Source organism: Gossypium hirsutum, chromosome D09, assembly GCF_007990345.1.
Source record: "Gossypium hirsutum isolate 1008001.06 chromosome D09, Gossypium_hirsutum_v2.1, whole genome shotgun sequence".
NCBI lineage: Eukaryota > Viridiplantae > Streptophyta > Magnoliopsida > Malvales > Malvaceae > Gossypium > Gossypium hirsutum.
The window spans coordinates 22340820-22361901 of record NC_053445.1 but is presented as its reverse complement, the minus strand read 5'-3'; positions in this window follow the sequence as shown (position 1 = coordinate 22361901).

Genomic DNA, 21082 nt, shown 5'->3' with positions numbered 1-21082 from the left:
GAGAAGTCTTGTGTTAGGGCAATCTCTACTATAGTGCCCACACCCTTTACATTTGAAACACTCTATCTCACTAGTTTTTTTCGTGTTTGAACCACCTGAACTGGGGGCTACTTAGAAGGTATTTGTGTTTTCATAGGATCACCACTCTTCCAATCAGATTTCTTAGTATCACCACTTGAAGAGAACTTGTTACACTAAAAGGAGGTTACAAATGCTTAAAGTTAGAATTGGAACTGTTACCTTTGTAATATTGTGAAGTAGAGAACGAACGAGGACCTTATTCCATCAATCATTGATCAATCTCAATGGCTCTGTGAACTGCTGCCTTTAGATCTATGTAAGTCTATAACCGCAAAGTATTATAGGGGTCTCATCATCCTTTTCCATATTTTCTTATTGCATGGGAATCTCTGATGTGATCCGGCTCGGTTGATTGAGTCGATTCACTTGATTGCCCAATCGTCGATGAGGAGTAGTTGGAGTTTTCAAAATTGGGTGATTTAGGCTAAGGTTTGCGGAAGCTTTGAAAGGGGTTTAGATGAGTGGTTCGGTGTTGGTAGGTTCGGTTTAGAATAGAAACAAGGTAGAATAGAAAAAGGTAATTGATGGAGATGGAAAATAGTACTTAAACGTCAAGAAAGTTTCAATACTATAATGAGTATCGCCCCAAATCTTATATGGTTTAAGGTGAAAAGATGGAAACAGGAATATGGACCTCGACCCGTTACTTAGCAAAGTAAGAAACGAAGGTATATTGAAATGGATGAACACCACATCAGGATTGGTGATAAGTTCGGAAAGAGTTCGATTGACGCCACTAGCATGCTAGATAAGCCAAATCGAGACTCGTACGAAATTGGAGAGGAGAAAACCTCACACGAACAATAGTTCATTCAATAAAATTTCAAAATTTCTTTTACAATGAAATTAATCAACTATTTATAGAACCAGGCATGGCAAGCCGAATGGGCAACTTAATGGCTAGGAATTCAGCCATGAATATGCTAGAAAATTCTAGAAAGAAATCATTAATTTACTGTAGCTAAATTCAGCTGAATGAGCATGAATGAAGCATTAAAAACTCGGTTCATGCTTGGAGATGATTCATGGATTGACCGAAACATCATGTTGCTTCGCTAGATGCATTCATGCATTCTTAATCTTGAAGAGAGCTTAATTCCATGGATGTGCAGCCCCTTATTGTTCCAACATCTCCCTTGGCTAAATGGAGCTTTAAAGTGCCTTGAAAACTTGATTGGCCATCTTGAAAATACATAGAACATGCCTGAAACGTCCCAAGGTATGTTCTTCCATAAATTCAGTCCATGAATGTGCAAATGCATGAACATTCAGTAGCCCCCTCTTGCATGAACGTCCCAAGTACTTGTGCTCCCTTAAATGCCTTCCATTGAACCTCAATTGTGCATGCACACTCCCATATGTTGCACCAAGCCGTTCATGAACCTTTCATTAAACACATCTTCACATTCAGCTCACCTACATAAACACATGAACAACATTAAATCACACAAAATTCAGCTGAACATGCATTAATATAATTTAGACACACTAATTTAACATAATAATTAACTTATGACAAATTTAATATGATCTTAACAAGACATTAAATTCGGCATTGACTAAGACACATTAAAAACATGCAATAGACTTAGACAAATTAAAACATGCATTAAAAAAAATAAAACACATTTAACATAAAAAAATTAATATGTCCAGATTTTAACAAATTTATTAACTTAAACTAATTAACTAATTTAACTAGCAGCAATTTATTTATTTATTCTAGCAAAATAAACACAAACTAAAGTAAGCTAAAAATGAGCTCATTGAGCTAAGAACGAGCTCATTGAGCTAAAGTTGAGCTGAATTGAACTCGATTGAGTTGGATCGAGTTTCATTTTGCACTTGGGCCCCTAGAGTTTAGGCCACTCTTGATGACGTCGAGTTGTGTTGAAACATGATGCAACCAGGTTCGCATCATTCCCTCCCTCTTGAAGACGATTTGTCCTCAAATCGGGCCACTTGGTCGAGAAAATTTTTTCAAATTTACAAGCACATTTGTTCTTGATCCGAACAGATTCGTTTCCAAAACTCTGAGAACCGCCAATGGTTCAAGAAAAAATCGGGTTATTTTCACGCCCTCCCTCTTTAGGAGGGTACCACCTCACGTCGTCACCTACAAAAGAATTAACCAAATGAGTGACACGATGAAGGTTAAACACAAAGAAACTTTCTGAGATTTTATTCACAATTTGAACAAATAAACCAATGCCGGGATCAAAAATAGAAATCAGTCTTACCTTTTTCTTCGATGGAAACAAACCTAAATTACAAGACATTCGATAGCTATGCTTTTGGAAATCAACTTTCCATGGTTCGTTTCCCTTAGACAATGATATAGAATGATGTGCACCGGGGTCAAAGACAAAGTATTCTCTTGCCATTTCAATTTGATGTAACAATTTCAAGATCGGCATCATAGAAAGTAAACGATGCATTCTTAAGTCATTTTCATGCAAAACATGTTCAAACCTTTTAAACCACAACATGGAGCAATATCCAGAATCATAAATCGAATTTTGACTTTGCAAGCCAATGATATTCACATGCTTTGTTCTCAAACAGAATAAAGATAAAACTCAGAGCAAATAGAAAGGGTCAACACATTGATTCAAAATACAAATCTGACACTCACCTTCGCTTGACGTCAACTTAGGAATACATGCTCCGGGTTTAAAAACATGATTTTGATCGGTCGTTCTGTAACGCAACAAAAACTTCACTTTCACCAAGAGATCACACATGCCAAATAAATAGGATGTAGGCAAGAATGAATTCAAACTATCAGACTTCTTGATTCTCTTTTGAACTGACATGTAGAGACATGAATATATCACACAAGAATTTAAAAATGTCTCAGGAACAACACAATCAAATAGATTAATTGTCTTACACGAAAACCTTTTACCAAATGCATTAAACAAAGAAAATGTGAACATCTTAACATTTGAACAGCCGTATATCTCAAATTTCACTCGATCAAACTTACACAAACATGAAGAATTTACACAACAAAGTAGAAACGTCTCACCACCATCACAAACAATCGAGCTAGGAATTTTACATGACAACTTTTTTAACACTTAAGTTCGAAAGTTGTTTGTACTGATTTATACTTACTTCACCAATACACTTGTCAATGCGATAATTTTCATTAGAGAAACTCGTCTTGCCATCTTTTAAAAGAGGCGCGTCAACATTAAACAAAGAATGGTAGTTAACCATATCAGCTATATTATCACAAACATTGAAGTGGGATGGTGGAGACTTAAACGTCATAGAATCCTCACCTTGCATACCTTTAAGTGCTGGTGGACTAGGGTCGTCTATGATCTTACCTTTCTCAATCAACTTGAACTGCTTCTCATCAGGAAAATATTGTAATTTAAACTTGTCAATTGATTCCTTGGAAACCTGGAAAGAAGAAAATTTACGCGGCAAACTTGCATATGGGTTAGTTAGGACATTCCTCACTTTTGCTCGATTACTTTCTCCTTTTTCACTCATCCCTCTTTCAAACTCTTTTTCAAACCTTCTCTCTTTTTCCATGACACTCGTTTCTTTTACATTCTCATGTCTTTCTTCAATCTCACTCTCTTTTCAATTTCTTGTTCTTTTTCTTTCATTTATTTTTTTCGTCTTTCGATTTCATTCCATATACGCTCATTTTCTCGCATCAATATTTCTTGTCTTTCTTTTCTTTTAGTCTCGTTCTTTCATTACAAGTAGATGATAACTTATAAGAATCATAACAACAAGCTTCTTGTTGGAAAGAAGTGATAGAATCTTCATGCAAATCACGATCATCTCTTTGTGAATAACCCTCCGTGGGCATATATCTTGATGCATAAAAAACTCGTTCATCTCTTCGTGTTTGATCCTTCATGGACGAGTACCTTGGTGCCTACAAAGACCGACTTGTGATTTCTTGTTCGTCGCCTTGAAAAACTTCATACTCGAAACTTGCTTTGCATCGTCTTGGATTCCTCGTTGAATAGGAATCATGATATAAATCTCTTCTTGAATAATCATTAGATGTATGCTTTCGTGATGATCTTGTCTCCATCTCTTGACCCGGTGAATTGGGCTTCTGTCGGGCTCTTTCCTCCACTCGATCCAATTGATCATGCAATTTATCAAATTTTGATTTCACCATTCTACGCATCTCTTGCATCAAATATTGGAATTCTGATTCAGAAAATTCTTCTTGAGACATAATAATTTTTTTCTAAAAAGAAACGAGAGTAGTTGAGTTTTCTATGGAAAAAGAACGAGTGGAAAAAGAAATTGAAAGAGAGCTTGAAAAGAAATCGATTGGAAAAGAAAAAGATCTTGCAAAAGAAAATAGTAAAGAGACGAGAGAGAACAAGAAAGTGTGAGCGTTGTTTCAACTAACCCACATGTGATTTGTTCTTGTTCTATTTCTTCTTTTCAGATTCCTAAAGATCCGTGTGATGAGTTTCAATTACAATATTTCCCTGATGAAAGGCGATTCAAGTTGATTCAAGAAGGTAAGATCATAGAAGACCCTTGTCCAACGACACATAAAGGTAAGAAAGGTGAGGGTTCTATGCCGTGTAAGTCTCCATCATTCCACTTGAACGTTTGTGATAATATTGCTGATGACTTAGCCTTTGAAAAGGTTTCATGTCTTGACATGGCTAATTGTCATTCTTTGTTTGATGTTGTTGAGAAAGTTCCTGGAGCCATAGTTTTCAAAAGACTTCCTTATTTTGTTTTGGTTAATTGCCTTTCACTGGTCTTTGTTGATAATTTTATTTTAAATGGAGGCATGAAGAGTTGTTTATTTGATGTGTTTCGCATTGAAAAATATATTGATGGCATTGGACTATTTCAGCTTGTGCAAACTTTGGGCGTGTGTGATCGGAGGTATCCACATAAAAAGCTTGATTTATTCGTTTGTCATGGTTATGTGAATCCTTTATATTTTTACACGAAACCCTTTTGTATAAGCATGCCTATGAGAATGAAATTTTTATTACATTATGGAATAAGTGATCAAACTCGTGAGTTAAAACCTGGAATTTGCTAGGATAATTCGTTTTGTGGGAAATTCAAGCATCCTAAATTTAGTGCAAACAATTTGTTTGACGCTTTGGCCTTTAAAAAATATTTGTATCCTGATGCAAATGATTGTTTTCCTTTGATTAGCCATGAAGTGTATGTTTTGAACGATGAATGCAAGAATAAAGTTAACACAAATTACGATGCTGATCTGCAAAGAAATGAAATTGTAATCCATTGTCCTTGGCACTTTTTGATTACGCAAGATGAAAACTAACATAAATCTTTCTTTAAGATTGATCGTGTTGAAAATGCATGGAAAAGGACTGTTGAGTTTGATTGTGTGCGAACATGCATGATTATTTGTCATTTGAACCGATTGAGTTCATTTGTTTGCAATAATGACATATCAAGACTGTTTGATAATTTGAGGTATGCAAGTTTTGACCAAATAAGACTTTGGATGCATGACCGATTGAATGAATTTATCATTTCTTTTGGATGTAATTTAAGCTTGATTTCTTTGTTCTCCCTACCGCCGAATATGGAGAGCCAATTTGACAAGGTAAGACCCATTCATACTCTTGAACTCCGCCATGGTATATGTGTTCAAATTTGGATTCCGAATTCAGAAAGAGTTTGTAAGTTTTTAATCCATTGTGTCTTTAATCCTCTTCATTATCATTCAGATGGCACTTTGAATCGGCTCAGTCCAAAAGAGGGAGGGCATGTGACTAATTTATTGTCATTTCGAGTAATGTGTAACTTTCAGGTTCTTGGGAGCAACCATGCCAATTCTATCAACCAAAGGGTTGATAACGATGCAAATTTTTTCTCGAGCAAATGGCCCGATTTGAAGACAAATCGTCTTCAAGAGGGAGGGTATGATGTGATCCCGATCGCATCATGTAATGACACAACCCAATGCCATCGAGATTGGCCTGAACACGAGGGCCCCAAGTGCAAGATGAAGCTCATTTTTAGCTCAATCGAACTTCTTTTCATGTGATTCAGCTCATTCGAGCTCAAGTTAGCTCATTGGAGCTCAAGTCAGCGCATTCGAGCTCAATTAAGCTCATTGAGCTCGTTATTAGCTCTTTAGCTCATTTAATTTAATTTGCTGGAATAAATTAATTAGTTGAGTTAGTTATTTTAGTTCAAATAATTACTAAGTATTTAATTAACAAATCTGGACATTTTAAATTATGTTTTTTAATGTATGTTTTTAATTTGTTTTAATTATTACATAGCATAAATATGTTTTTATTTTAATGCATGTTACTAATGTGTCTAAATTTTACTACATGTTTTAATGATGTCCAAAGTCAGCCGAATTTATGAGCAGAATTAATGTGTCCTTGTGTGGTTGACGAATTTAATATGCCTTGTTGACCAAATTTTATTTTGTCTTAAACTTGAGTTAATGGCTGATTTAAATGTGTGCAGGTGCATGGAAATGGGGACAAAATTAAAGAAGTTTAATGGCTTGGACGGCATGAATTTGTGCAGCTATTATAGAACCCTTTTTCATGAACAACAGCAGCAATAATGGGAGCATGCTGGCCGGATTTAATGTGCAGCAAAAACATGTTTTAAAGGAGCTGTCCAGCATACAAGGACATCCATTAATAGGCTGCTGAAGAGAGAATGCATGGATAGTATTAAAAGTTCATTTGATTGCTGATTTCTCCTTTTTCCCATATGCCTTTTCGTGGAAATCAATGGACAAGAATTAATTTCGAGCAGGTGCTATTTTCGTGAACATCAAAGGGCTGCTGGTTGGTATTTCCAAGTAGCCATTCGACCAACATCATGCTTGGCATTTCCCCTCTTCAAGGCTGACTTTTCACACTCATTTGGCTGATTCAAAGGCCACCTTTAATGCTCATCACCATTCAGCCAAAAGATGCCAATTTAAGGAGTCCTTCAAGACTATGGCCGAATCTAGACATGTCTATTGGTCTCCTGATGCATTCATCTTTTTAAGTACATTTACTTAAGTTTTAAGCTGTCCATTCAAGCTCACATTTAGCTGAATCTTGTTAGCCTAATTTAATAGATTCATTTGCTTAGTTTTTAAGGATGCAAGTGGCTCTTCGGTCAGCTTAGTCTTTTAGCTATAAATAGTTTGCTTTGTAATTGTTTTGGGGTTAGACAATATACTTTTGAAAATTTTATGAATTTTATGTGCTTTGTGAGTTTGTTTTCAACTCTCATTGTTCTCCAAGGACTGGTTAGACTTATCAAGTAACCCTTGTGGCGTCAACCCGTTTTTGTATTTGAACTTATCACTTTGACCCTAAAGTGTGGCGTTCAAGTTATACCGAGGTTCCTATCAATTTTGATAGTGGGTCGAGGTTGCATATCTATTACCTACCTTCCTAACCATTATCATCTTAACCTAAGCATTCATATAAGTTTCGGGTTAACACACTTATATTGTGTTAGTTCAACTTGAATACTTTGTTTTCGTTCACCTATCAACCTCAACACATTCCATAACCTCTTTTGAACTAATTCGAGCCTTTATCTCTTCTTTCTTAACCTATTTCGGCCAGCCTCAAGTATTACTCCAATTCACGATCAGGCACATCAATGACTTGACTCACATCACCGAGCCGGTTCGCATCAATCTCCACCTCCTTGAAGTAATTATCAACTAATCTACTACCTTGAACAAGTCGTTGAAGTTAGGTTTTGACCTCCTTATAATAATGAGAAGAAATAAAGCATTTTCGCACCACTTGTTTTAACTCATCCCATGTGGTAATTTCTGTCTTGTATTTTTTTTACGACTTATGACTTATTCCAAGTTGAGTCCACCAACTCAAAGCATAGTCTGAGAATTCAAGAGTCGCCAATGAGACTTTCTCATCTTCTGGGTGTAACACCTCTAACCTGTATCCGTCGCCAGAATAGGGTTACAGAGTATTACCAAAGTTGTCAAATCATACGAACGCATTTTTATAAACATTTCATATCATATCATTAAACATATTAAAAGCAAGTCAAAACATACATATTGTCCCTTAAACGAGCCCTCAAGGCTCAAAATACGCGTTAGAAATAAGTCGAGACTATATCGAAAACTCAGAGAATTTTTTAGTAAACATTGAAAATTTTCAACATTGAAGGGGTCACACGGCTGTGTGGGCATTCGAAATAGGGTCACACGACCATGTCCCAGCTCGTGTCCATGCCCGTGTAACTCACTGACTTGGGTCACACGGCCAAGCCACACGCCTGTGTGCCAGGCCGTCACCCTTCGAAATAACACCACACGCCTGTGTGCCAGGTTGTGTACTAGGCCGTGTAATAGCCTAACTTACAACCCTCTGAAAGCTACAGGGGACACATGGCCATGTCACCTTGCCATGTGTCACACACGGCTGAGACACATGCCTGTGTGGACAAAAATATGCCTTTTTTAAGCCAATTTTCTCACCCAACTACGCATATACCTACGACCAAAAATGCATATATAAACAAGCCATAACAAAGCACCAAAATCATGCATACTCTAGCTATATACATATGGTATAATCACATACAACCAATATTCCCTTAGGCACCTCAAATGACAACATATAAACATGTCTAACCATGTACTCAATTTGACCAAAATGGTTACCTAACTTCCAACTAAGTTTTCATCATTACCTACCATTGAACTTTCCTACCAAAACATGCCAAATATATTATGCATATTCATCTATCATTTCATCTTCCATCATTCAACCATATTATGTCATTCATCAACCACTATAAGGCTACTTATATACATACCAAAATATACCATTTCACCAACAAAATGCCAAAACACAAGCCAAGCAAAATGGTCATTTCAACAACCAAAACAAATTGCCAACATTAGCCAAAATACCTATACATGCCATTATAACTGAAACTAAACATCTGAAAGTACCAAAAGAGCCGATGGATTGTGTGATATAACTGCAACAAGATTCCAACCCAAACAAGCTTTTGATTCACTATAAAACACAGAAAATAGCACAAAGCATTTATGCTTAGTAAGTTAATATATCATAGAATAAAACTTACCATTTAGTCACATAATAGGTAAGTAAACATAGCATATCCCAACATAATTTGGCCAAATGCCTAAGCACGTATACATCAACCATGTTAGCCATGTAAATACATATATAAACCAATAATCATGGATGAGCACAACAATTGATTAAGTTTCATATACATGTATCATCCAATTCAATTTTCCATATACCATGTAACAACATTTCCTTATAATTCGTAGGTGTCCCTGTAATAATCCGTATTGAACTCTTACCATTTCGTATCAAAATATTGCCTGTTGAACCATTAGAATACCGTTGGATACTCAGGATAGCTCACACATTGTCTGCTAACTCATATAACTGTAATTCGTCAAATCTTGTACATGTATGCTCATATGAACTATGAATCTGTATGCTCACACGAGCTATAGACCGATATGCTCTCACAAGCTATAAGTTGATATGCTCACACGAGCTGTAAGTCGGTATGCTCACACGAGCTGTGGAGTATCCACAACACATGCAGGACCTCAGCCATCAGTAGGACTTTCAGGACCAGTACCCAAATCATGTAAACCCTAATGACATGTCATTTGTATCGTACGAATTCCTAAGGTTCATATGAGACTCGGTAATTGTCGTACGTCGTTGGATATGCAACTGTGTATACATATAGCAAATGTACAATTTATGCATATTTCAAAATAAAACATATAATCATAATTTAATGACACGAACTTACCTCGACGAGTTTACGAAGATATAGAGGCGATTAACCTGAGACTTTCTCTTTGCCTCGATCTAAAGCCATAAGAGGTTTGTCTTGATCTATACGGATAAATTTAACTCAATTCAATATATTTTTCATTCAATTTAACCCAAAATCATATTTTGGAAAAATTACCATTTTACCCATATACTTTTAATTTCTTTGCAATTTAGTCCTTAACTCATAAAAATGGAAATTCATGAAATTCCACCGCAACCCACTATGGCCGAATTTCAATTAGGTCCCTAACAATCCCTATATTTCATTTATTTCACAACTTCACCATGTAAAATTTTTTATTTTTCAATTTAATCCGCATTTGACAATTTCATCAAAAATCTCTTTACAAAAGTTGTTTATCTAACAACTACCCATTTTCTATCATCAAACATAAAAAATAATGTATATTCAACAATGGAAAAACCCTAATAGTTTAATAGTTTCACAATTAAGCTATAACGATCCCAAAAATGTAGAACTCATTAAAAACGGAACAAAAATCAGTTACTTATTCACAAAATAAGGTTGGCCGAACCTAGGTCTCCAATGGCTTCTTATTTTCTTCTAAATTCGGTTGATGATGATAATGGAAGATGATAGTTTGTTTTATTTTATTTTTTTATCATTAATTACTTAATTACGTAATTAACCTTTAAAAACTTTAAAAATTACACAATGCCAAGCTGTGTACATCCACTATCAAAATTAATGGTCTAATTGTCATATAAGAACTCATACTTTAATGTTCTATCGCTATTTAATACTTTTACCTACTAGATTTCAACTTTTGCACTTTACGCGATTTACTCCTTTTTATCAAATTGAGCATGTAAACAGTAAAGTTTATTAACGACATTTTTGTATGGTACTATTATCATGTTGTAGACAATAAAATTATAACAAAATAAATCTTTTGACTTCAGATTTGTGGTCTCAAATCCACTATTCTGATTTCACTGAAAACGGGCTGTTACAACACTTCCCCCTAAAGGGATTTTCGTCCCCGAAAATCTTACTAGAAAATAGGTTCGGATATTGCTTTATCATAGTTTCCTTAGCTTTCCAGGTGGCTTCTTTTAGTCCTTGTCATTGCCAGAGAACTTTTACTAAATCTATGTTTTTGTTTCTCAATTCTTTCCATCTCTTGTGCCAGAATTCTGATCGGTTTCTCATTGTATGACATATCGGGTTGAATCTCGACATCCGTCCGGGAGATAACATGTGAAGGGTCAGATCGATATCGTCTTAACATAGACATGTGAAAGAAATTATGAATCTTTTCTAGTTCTAACGGTAAAGCTAATCGATACGCAACAGGTCTAATTCTTTTAGTAATCTCATACAACTCGATAAATCATGGACTTAGCTTCCTTTTCCGATCGAACTAAAGAACTTTCTTCCGGGGTGATACTTTCAAAAATATTCTCTCATCGACTGGAAATTCTATGTCTTTATGCTTAAGATCCGTATGTCATTTCTAATGATTTGAAGCTGCTTTCAAACTGTCTTAGATCACTTTTACTTTTTCTTCTGTCTCACAAATCAAATCATCCCCTTGTATGTTTTTCTCACTAAGCTCAATCCAGTATAATGAAGTTCTGTAGTTAAGACCATACAAAGCCTCATACAGTGCCATCTTTATGCTCGATTGAAAACTGTTGTTGTAAGCGAATTCAATCAACGGTAAATATTTCTTCCAGTTGCCTTCAAACTCTAAACATAACAACAAAACATATCCTCAAGTATCCGAATCACTCGCTTAGACTGACCATCAGTCTGAGGATGAAATGCAGTGCTAAAATGCAATCGCATACCAAGAGCTTCCTATAACTTTCTACAGAACCGCAATGTAAACTGCCAATCTCTATCCGAAATGAGTGAAACTGGCACCCCGTGTAATTTGACAATCTCAGAAACATATAACTTAGCTAATCTGTCAAGGGAGTAATCTGTACATACCAAAATAAAATGTGCTGACTTTGTCAACCAATCAACAACAACCCAAATGGCATCTTTCTTTCTCAGATATAGGGGTAAAATTGATACGAAGTCCATAGTAACTCGATCCCATTTCCACTCCGGTATCATCATTGGCTGTAATAATCTCGAAGGTACCTGATGTTAAGCTTTTACTTGCTGACATACTAAACATCTAGATACAAAATCAGATATCTCACGTCTCATTCCCGGCCACCAGTACATCTGTTTTAAATCACTCTACTTCTTATTACTTCCCAGATGAACAGACAAGCTACCACTATGAGCTTCATGTAAGATTCTATGAATTAGCTCTGTGTTCTTCGGTACACAAATTCTACCTTTGAATAATAAAAAACCATGGGATCCTATCTTAAATTTTGAATAGAAAGTCGACTCACACTGTGCCCGTTTAGCTAGCAATTCGACATCACATGTTTGAGCTTGACAGATCTGCTGTAAAAACATCGGTCTAGCTTTCAACTCAGCTAAGATCGAACCATCATCAGATAATTTCAATCGTGTATTCATCGCTCATAGAGCAAATAAAGACTTTCTACTCAGAGCATCAGCAATTACATTTGCTTTTCCCGGATGATAATCAATGATCAACTCATAATCATTTAACAGTTCAATCCATCTACGATGTCTCAAATTCAAATATTTTTGCAACATTAGATACTTCAAACTCTTGTGCTCAGTAAGTATATGATATTTTTCACCGAACAAATGGTGTCGCCAAATTTTTAATGCAAACATTATCTACCAACTCTAGGTCATGTGTCGAATAATTCTTTTCGTGTGGCTTCAACTGTCTGGAAGCATAAGCTATTACATTACCTTTCTGCATCAAAACACAGCCTAAACCATTTAAAGATCCATCACTGAAAATCACAAATTCTTTACTCGATTCAGGCTGAATCAACACTAGTGCCTCAGCCAATAGTACTTTCAACTGATTGAAACTTTGCTAACATTTCTGAGGCCATTCAAACTTGACATCTTTCTATAATAATCACGTCATCAATGTAGCTATTATCGAGAATCTTCGGTAATAACCAGCTAATCCAAGAAAACTTCTAACTTCAGATAAGTTTCTCTATAGTTTCTAGTCAGCAGCTGCTGAAATTTTAATTGGATCCACTCCGATGCCTTCAACTGATGCTATATGTCCCAAAAAACTGACTTCTCAAAGCCAAAACTCACATTTACTAAATTTTCCAAATAATTGTTTATCTTGCAGGGTTTGCAACACAATTCGTAAATCTTCAGCATGCTCGGGCTCCTCTCGTGAGTATATCAAAATGTCGTCAATAAATGCCACAACAAATCTATCTAAATACAGTCTGAAGATTTTGTTCATCAAATCCATAAGTACTGCAGGTGCATAAGTTAAACCAAATGGCATCACAGGAAATTCATAGTGTCGATACCTGGTTCTAAATGCAGTTTTCGGTACATCTGAATCTTTAACTCAAGCTGATAATAGCCGAAATGAATATCAATCTCCAAGAATATTGTGGCACCTTTCAACTTATCAAACAGATTGTCAATACGGGGTAATGGATATTTGTTCTTGATTGTAACCTTGTTGAGCTGACGGTAATCAATACACAATCTCATCGATCCGTCTTTTTTTTAACGAACAGAATCGGTGCACCCCAAGGTGAGAAACTAGGTCAAGGAAAACCCTTATTTGTCAACTCTTTTAACTCGGTAAGAGCCATTCTATAATATGTTATCGATATCGGTGATGTCGCCAGTACCAGATCAATAGCAAACTCAACTTCTCTGATCAACGGTAACCCAGGTAACTCATCTGGAAACACATCAGGATACTCGCAAACCATTGGCACTGACTCAAGCTTTGATTCAGACATTTTAGAGTCCAGTACATAAGCAAGGTAAGAATTGAAACCTTTTCTCACATATTTCTGTGCTGACATAGCTGACATAACAATAGGTAACCCGCTCACACTATCTGATTTAATACGAAGCGTCTCACTATTCTGACATTTCAATATGATAAGCTTTCGTCTATAGTTTATAACAACATCATGTAGATTTAGCCAATCCATGCCCAAAATCATGTCAAATTCATCAAATGGTAAGAGCATCAAATCAGCCAGAAAACTGTAACCCCAAGTCATCAACGGACAATTCTTGTAGGCTTTATCAACTAACACATACTGACCTAGGGGGTTCGATACTTTAACAATGAATTCAGTGGACTCAACATGTAAATTCTTACTAGATACTAAACACGTGCATATAAGATGAGTTGATCCCAGATCAATCAAAGCAGTAACATCAGTATCAAAAATAGAGAAAGTAATGGTAATAACATCTGGTGTAGAAGCATCATCTCGCGCGCGAATAGCATAAGCCCTAGTTGGTGCTCGTGCCTTGGATCTCACGGTAGAATCTTTCGTTACACCATGGCTACCACTCACATTTTTGGGATTACGAGGTAATCTACCTCTTGTAGCAGTGTTGCTGGCCTTATAGTCTGAACTCTCTTTCTCAGATTTCTTTGGGATATCTCTAATATAGTGGTCCAAGGAACCACACTTGGAACATGCTCCGTTCTTTAATCGACACTCACCATAATGTGGTCTTTTATAGTGCTTGCACTCAGGCCAAACATCTCTGACACTACCCACACTTACTACAAATGTAGCTTGAGGTTTTAGACTCAAACGTCGGTTGCCTCTATCTCTACTGGAGTACCCCATTGAAGCTGTAGAACTGTTGTGATGTTGTTTTGATCTCTTTAACATTGACTAATATGACTTCCCAGTCGATCTCTTCCTCGAGTCTCTAGCTTCAAAATCAGCATGTCATTTCTCTTTACTCAGCTCTTCAGCTTTATATGCTCGATCAACCAATACAACGAAATCTTTCAACTTAAGAATTCCAACAAGTAGCTTTATGTCTTCATTTAACCCTTCTTCAAATCTTTTACACATAGTAGTCTCAGTCGGAATACATTCCCGAGCATATTTACTCAGTCTGACAAATTCTGGCTTGTACTCTGTTATAGACATACTATAATGCCCCACAATTTGGGCCTAGAAGTATTGGGCCTTGAGCAAGGGAACAGTTTGGAAATTGTGCACAAAACTATGCCTGCTTTAGTGGTTAAGGGTCCTGAGAGGATTTGGAAAAGTCCTGGGTACAAACTTGGGCTTTAGTAAAAATTTTGGATTTAAGTGGATAAAACCCTGGATGCTTGGATGTAGGCCTTTTAAATTATTGTGTTAAAAAATGTCATAAGGAAACATGTGGTCTAGTGGTTATGGTGTCATTAAGGTTGCAAGGGAGCCTGCGTTCAAGTCTTGGCTCTTACAATTTATTTTGGTTTTTCTTTTAAAGGAACCTGGACTTTTGGCTTTTAGACCTTTGAGTTAATTGAAGACAGAATGTGACACAAAAGAGCTTGTGACAAGGAGGCAAGTGGCGTGTTAAGCTATTGAGGGGGGCTTGGGTTTGAATCCCATTGCAAGCAAAAAGGATATTTATTTTGCTAGCATGAGGTGGCAGGAGTTTTAGGTGGTTTCGAACTCTATTGGGTGAGAGTTTGAATGGGTCTTGGAGGTTGTTGTGGAGGATATCAATGACAGATATTTGGAGAGATTTGAGGAGAGAATATTGGGATTTGGGGAGGTTATTGTTGTGGAGAGCTATAAATCAAATCTCATTTGTTCCTTGTTCTGAATGGGGGAGATCGGCGAGGCTTTTAAGGTATTCGTCGCTTTCTCCAACCTGCATTGCTTCCATTTCTAACTGGTGGAGGTCGAGGTTGATGGCACATTGCTTGGGAACCAAGTGTACGATGATCATTGATTTGCGAAATAAGAGTGTTTGGATCGAAGGGAATCTACAAATCGCATCAGGTCTGTAAACTCCCAATTATAACTGTAGAACAGCAAAAGCTGAAAAGTTGAAATACGACGTTTGAGACCACACGAGCGTGCGATCGCTCGTGTGGAAAGCCGTGCCTGCGAATCATGGGCGATAAGCTGTGAAGGCCTCCATAAGTGAATTGCCAATGGGTAATGGCCCTAAATTACCGAAATACCCTCAATGGGTAAAGTTACCAAAATACCCTCGATGGGAAAAATTACTAAAATACCTTTGATGGGTAAAACTGCCGAAATACCCTCGATAGTTAAAACTACCGAAATACCCTCGATGGGTAAAATTACTGAAATACTCTCGATGGGTAAAATGATCGAAATACCCTCAAAGGGTAAAATAATCGAAATACCCTTAATGGGTAAAATGACCAAAATACCCTCGATGGGTAAAATTATCGAAATACCCTCGATGTGTAAAATTATCAAAATACCCTCGATGGGTAAAATTACTAAAATACCCTTAATGGGTAAAATTATAGAAATACCCTTGATGGGTAAAATTACCAAAATACCCTCGAAGGGTAAAATTACCAATTACCAAAATACCCCCATAGGTTAAACTGACTGTTATGGCCTTATGCTATGTATGACCATTTTGCTTTATGATATTTATATGACTGTTACTGAGTATGACATTTTGCATTCACGACATACTGCATGGGGTTGGGATCTTGTATTAGAGGAAGTGATTTATATGTGAGGGTCGCACGAGTCGCATGAGACGACTGTGGACCCACCGATGGCTTTTATCCAATTATGTGATTGGAAGCTCTACTGTAATATTGGTTAGTGCCGCAACTGGTGCTACATAAGGAGTATAAGGATGGGTGGGTCGATTTAATCCCCATAGGAGTGTAGGGTTGGACAGGAGACAGAGTGCAGGGTTGGTATGGGTATTTATGCATTGCATATACTGATTCTGATATTGAAATGGGCTTAGGCCCAAATATATGTGATATGTGCCATTTGATATGGGCTCAGGCCCAATCGAGGTTGATGGGGTCTAAGGTCATTTGCCACCATTACCGTATTAGGCTAATGTAACACCCCTAACCCGTATCCATCTCTAGAATAGGGTTATAGAGAATTATCAGAGTTTCCAAATTAATTTACAAACATTTCATTTCATCAAGCATTCATATTTAAAATCAATCAAAATCAAAACATTAATGAGCTAACATTGGCCAATTTAACTCATACATGTCATTATAACTAGAATCAAAACATTCAAATTTACCGATAGAATTAATGGATAGTGTGATAAACATTCATACATCCATTCAATGCATTATTCCCCTTTTTATCAAATATATCAATGTTTCATCAATTTTCATACAATGAACATTCAAATCATATTCACATCAGTAACATACATTTCAAACATGTAAGAATATAATTCAAGTTACACGAACTTACCAGACTAAATTGCAGAAATACCAAAAATTTAGGTATATTTTGGTAATTTTTATTTTCCTCGAATTTCCACCCAATCATGATCTAAATTAATATTTCATTCAATTTATTAATTTAAATGATAAAAAATTTCATTTCATGCAATTTGGTCACTTTTTGACATTTTTATCAATTTACCCTTAAAATATTACTTTTATTCAATCTAGTCCTCGAACCTAAAACATGCAAATTGGCCATTTTTAATGAAAAATCATGCTAGTTGAATAATCATTTATTTTCCTCCTCCTCCTCCTCCTCTCCATTCCACATCCTTAATGTATAATATGCTTATATGTAACATTATCTATAATTTCATCATTTATTTATATATTAATTCAAAGTTGTCCACTTGGGTCATAGTCACTAAATTATTTATATCTTGAGCTACGAAACTCCGAATTAAGATCTGCTAAATTACTCTGAAACTAGACTCACATATCTTCTTACCATAAAATTTTCAGAATTTTTAGTTTAGCGAATAAGTACAGTTTATTCTTTACAGTTTCCCTTTTTTCACTGTTTGACAGTTCCGACCCCTCTTCACTAAAAATTAATTATCTCTTTGTACAGAATTTAGATGATGTTTCCATTTGTTTATATTGAAAATGGACTCATTCATGATTTTAAACATATAAATTTAAGTCTCTAATTGTTTTTATTTAATTTTTTATGATTTTCCAAACTTAGAACAGGGGAACCCGAATTCATTATGACCTTGTCTCACAAAATTTATTATATCTCATGATTTACAATTTCATTACTTACATCGTTTCTTCTATTAAAAACTAGACTTAATAAGATTTAATTCCATATTTTTTCATCCTCTAATTCGATTTCCACAATTTATGGTGATTTTTCAAAATTTAACCTACTACTGGTGTCCAAAACTATTTGAGTGCAAGATGTTGATTACTAAATTTATAACTCCCTTATTCCCTTTCTCTATAATATTCCCCATCATTTTCACTTATTTCCCTACACTAATATATCAAGAACATATGACTTTATTTAATAAAACTCTACTATAACATCATTTCCATACTCTTTCAACAATAACAAACTTAAAAATATATTGAAATCTTGATGTTCTTACCTTATGCTATTGATTTCAATCTTTAACTTGATTTTCTCTCTCCTCTAGCTTCTATTTCTTGAATCTAACTATTTCACCATTTTTCCCTCTATAATCTTTTGAAATTCCATCCTTGAGTCATCACTTAATTGATAAAATTACAATTTAGTCCCTCACAATTCTTTAGCTTTTCAATTTGGTCCTAATTCCTCTATTTTCCTTAGTTTCTAGATTATCCCACCCTAAAATATTTACACTATTGGTCTTTCAAAATTTTCATATTTACACTTTAACCCCTCAAATTTTAAGTATTTACTCTTGGGCAACAAAACTTTTCTCACTTTTGCAATTTAATCCTTTCTTGAATTAAAATGTCATAATATACTTCCCAATGTTGACATAACTCAATATTACCCTTTTTATCACTTTATTTCCTTATTTTACTATATCAAGGATATTATCTTACTTTCTTACTGTAGTAATTTTTGGGGTATTACATTTCTCTCCCCCTTAAAATAAATTTCATCCTCGAAATTTCCTTGTTTTATTTTGATCATGAACTTCATCATTTCTATATTCTTTCAATTATCCTTTTCTATCCATTCTTATCACTAACATTTCTAGTTTTTATATCATTTTGTACTTCCTTTTCAATAATATTCTTCTTTTTTACTTAATTGAGTTTTTATTTCCTCTCTTTCTTCATAACCAGAAGTCATTTCTTCATTTAGTTTTCTTAAAGTCATCTCTATCATTCTATAGTTCCCTTCTATACATGTTTACCTAGCTTAGTATTTGTATTCATTCTCTATCCTTTCATTTCACAATTTATTTTAAATTCAATATTTCAAACATGAATCAGAGGTAAACGTTTACCTTGTAATGAAAATTATTTATTTATTTTAGCAGAGGCCCAGTAGATTAAACAGAATACTTAGGATATACGGAACTGATATAGAGGTGCATTATTATGCACTATTAAATAGAAAGCACTAAAGTATTATACAAAGAACATAAATGTGCTAATAATCAAAGAGCACTGATGTGCTAATAATTAGAGAGCACGCTAAACTCCGTTAATATCCTAATAGTTCTAATCTCGTCTACCTGGGCAAGTTATTTCATGCATGCATATCACTTTTACACTTTTCTCATAATGCTTTTACATGCTTTACAATTTAATTCTTGTACCAATAATCCGTATATTTATATCTTCTCTGCCTTTAATACATGTATTATATTTCAAAATTCATTATTCATCCGTAATTTACTAATAATCCATGTCATGTACTTTACATATCACATTTACATGTTTTGCAATTTAGTCATCAGCACAATATTTCTTGTAGCAACACAATACACTTTCTAAATATGCATGCAAAACAGAACAATAACCGGTCATAAACCGACCAAACCAACAGGGCTTTCATCTAACACTATAATTAGCTAACATTCTCACAACATAAGAACTTTATCAGAACTGAACAATTACACAAACATATCTCTAAGGATAAAATAATATATATAATATCCAGAAAAGATCATCATGTTCATTTCGAGTGTAACCTTCACACACAGACATCTTTACCACTTAATTATCATTTCTCTGACTAATTCTGTTATCACGAACCTCACTGTATTCCATTCACTAAAAAAAACTTCCAGTTAATACATACATTCTTTTAGGTATCATACCTGAATATTTTGTCTCATCAATTTGAACTTCTTCTTTATTTACTCTCTTACTTGTTTACTTACTTGCTTGCTTAAACAACTCATGATTATAACTTACTCATTCCTTATTGAAATTCTGTTCTCAACTGATAACTGAAATATTCTTAATCCTTATACTCACCTGAATTTGTTTATCATACTTTTACCTGAACTTTCATGTAACATAATTTCTTTACTAGCCCGTTGAATCACTTGGAATACTGAGGATACTCGGATCTCCTGTCTGATAATAACATGCCAAAGCCATGTCCTAGACATGGTCTTACATAGGATGTTTCCTGTACTACCAATGCCATATCCTAGATACGGTCTTACATGAGAGTTCTCATATCGGTGCCCATGCCATGTCCCATACATGGTCTTACGGGGGACCTCTCATCTCGGTGCCAACGCCATGCCCCAGACATGGTCTTACATGGGACCTCTCATCTCGGTGCCAACGCCATGTCCCAGACATGGTCTTACATGGGACCTCTCATCTCGGTGCCAATGCCATGTCCCAGACATGGTCTTATATGGGACCTCTCATCTTGGTGCCAATGCCATGTCCCAGACATGGTCTTACATGAGACCTCTCATCTCGGTGCCAACGCCATGTCCCAGACATGGTCTTACATGGGACCTCTTATCTCGGTGCCAACGCCATGTCCCAAGCATGGTCTTACATGGGACCTCTCATAATTTTAGTAATGCCAATGCCATGTCCCAGACATGGTCTTACATGGGACCTCTCATAATTTTAGTAATGCCAATGCCATGTCCCAGACATGGTCTTACACTGGCTCACATATCGATGTCGATGCCATGTTCCAGACATGGTCTTATACGAGATCGCATGCTGATGCCATGTCCCAGACATGGTCTTACACTGGCTCACATATCGATGTCGATGCCATATCCCAGACATGACCTTACACTGGCTCACATATCGATGTCGATGCCATGTCCCAGACATGGTCTTATACGAGATCGCATGCTGATGCCATATCCCAGATATGGTCTTATACGAAAATCA